The following is a 2,500-nucleotide window of genomic DNA, read 5'->3' on the forward strand; positions in this document are numbered from 1 at the left end:
GAAGAGATCCATCCCCCCATCCTCGGCCAGCCAAAAACGCTCCAATTAATGGCCGGGTGAGATGACCCGGCGGCCCGCGACGCGTCATTCAAATCACTGCCCTATCGGCTACAACTGCTGATGGGTGGGATTAGAGGCCTGCCATGGTGGTGAGGGGCGGCGAGGACCGTGAAAGCTAGAGTTTTTCAGAGGCTGCCGGGAAAAAGGCCCCTCGGGTGGCGGGGTGCGAGGACCAGGCGCGTCATTCAATTCTCTTCCCTATCAACTTGGCTCCCGTTGGCGGGATTGGAGGCCTACTGTTTGTTACAGGGCTAAAATCGTCAGGGGAAGAGCTGACGAAACAATGCTGGTTTGGATGCAGGGGGTAGTGTTGGAATCGGCAGCGCGGACAAAATCGGCAAAGTCGACAAAAAAGACTGTTGGTCTGGACATCGGGGCAGCGGCAGCCATGCCGACAGGGGGGGAAATCGGCAGCGCAGATTTGTGCAGCTGCAGGTTCGTCGGGGAAATCGGCAGCGCAGATTTTTCGATGAACATGGGCTGGAAGATGGACTGTCCAGGCCAGGCAGGGAAATTCGTCAAGGGGACACGCTGACGAAACAGCGCTGGTTCAGGCACGGGGGGCAGTGTTGGAATCGGCAGCGCCGACGAAATCGGCAAAGTCGGCAGAATCGGCAGCGGGTGCTGGCGATGAGTCTGGACGATTTATAGTCCAGGGCTTGATGGAAAAGACTGTTGGTCCAGACAATGGGGCAGTGGCAGCGCGGATTTGTGCAGCTGCAGGTTCGTCGGGGAAAATCGGCAGCGCAGATTTTTCGACGAACAGGGGCTGGGCGCTGGACTGGCCGGGCCAGGCAGGAAAATTCGTCAGGGGGCCACGCTGACGAAAACAGGGGCTGCGGAGTGGAAAATCGGCAGCGCAGATTTTTCGACGAACAGGGGCTGGACCGGCCGGGCCAGGCAGGAAAATTCGTCAGGGGGGCACGCTGACGAAAAGAGGGGCTGCCGCGTGGAAAATCGGCAGCGCAGATTTTTCGACGAACATTCGTCAGGGGGGCACGCTGAGGAAAACAGGGGCTGCCGCGTGGAAAATCGGCAGCGCAGATTTTTCGACGAACATTCGTCAGGGGGGCACGCTGAGGAAAACAGGGGCTGCCGCGTGGAAAATCGGCAGCGCAGATTTTTCGACGAACAGGGGCTGGATGCTGGACCGGCCGGGCCAGGCAGGAAAATTCGTCAGGGGGGCACGCTGAGGAAAACAGGGGCTGCCGCGTGGAAAATCGGCAGCGCAGATTTTTCGACGAACAGGGGCTGGATGCTGGACCGGCCGGGCCAGGCAGGAAAATTCGTCAGGGGGGCACGCTGACGAAAAGAGGGGCTGCCGCGTGGAAAATCGGCAGCGCAGATTTTTCGACGAACAGGGGCTGGACTGGCCGGGCCAGGCAGGAAAATTCGTCAGGGGGGCACGCTGACGAAAAGAGGGGCTGCCGCGTGGAAAATCGGCAGCGCAGATTTTTCGACGAACAGGGGCTGGACGCTGGACTGGGCCAGGCAGGAAAATTCGTCAGGGGGGCACGCTGACGAAAACAGGGGCTGCCGCGTGGAATGGCAGCCTACACGCAGATGCGAATTCGGCAGCGCACGATGGCTTGAGCAGGTCATGGGTTCGACTTGGCGCGATCTGAAACCTGGACGAGGGACTGTCGACGCTGGACGAGCCAGCGCGGTGGCCTGTCGTGCCCCGTTCAGGGGGGGCCTGCCGCGGAGACAGCCCTCGCGGGCTCGACAGCGCAGGCCAGCGTCCCCGACGTCGCTGGCCGCGGCAGGCGAGCTGCCGGGGTTCCCGCATTCCTACAAGAAAACGTCGTGCTTTCCACATGAAACCAATCCAGTAAAATCAGCCATATTTTTATGAGGCTGCCCACTGAATTTGGGGTCATTCCGGGCCGGTTCCTAATTTTGCGGATTTACTCGATTTCTAATGGTAGGAAAATTAAAACAAATACTTCCCGACCTCGAAAAATTCTGGGAAAATTAATGAAGGTGGATTGGATTTTTGCCAACCTCTGTGCAAAATTTCAGCTCAAAATACCAAGAAATGAATTTTTTAGAGGGGGGGTGACAGCTGGGACCTAGTAGTGTCTCCCCCTGCCAGAGCTGCAATGACACTTATTGCTCTTTAGGGAGCCACCAGGCCGGCGCCCCTCAAAGACCACACGCGCGCGCGCGCCCGCCCGCGCTGGGCGCTGGGGCCTGAGGGCCTGGGGCCCTTGGGGGCCCTTGGGCGCTTGGGCGCGCGCGCGCGGCCCCCGCAGCCATGCCGCGCTGCGCGACGCGCGGACAGCCCCTGCTGGCTTGCTCTCTCGCCCGCGGGGGGGCTGCCTTCGGGCCCTGGCCCCCCGCGTTCTGGCCTGCCCCCTGCGTGGGAGAGGCTAGGCGCTGCAGGGGCCAGCCCGACGTCGCTGGCCGCGGCAGGCGACAGCCCGACATCGCTGGCCGC

This window comes from Populus nigra, chromosome 2 (assembly GCF_951802175.1).
Source record: "Populus nigra chromosome 2, ddPopNigr1.1, whole genome shotgun sequence".
Classification (NCBI taxonomy): Eukaryota; Viridiplantae; Streptophyta; class Magnoliopsida; order Malpighiales; family Salicaceae; genus Populus; species Populus nigra.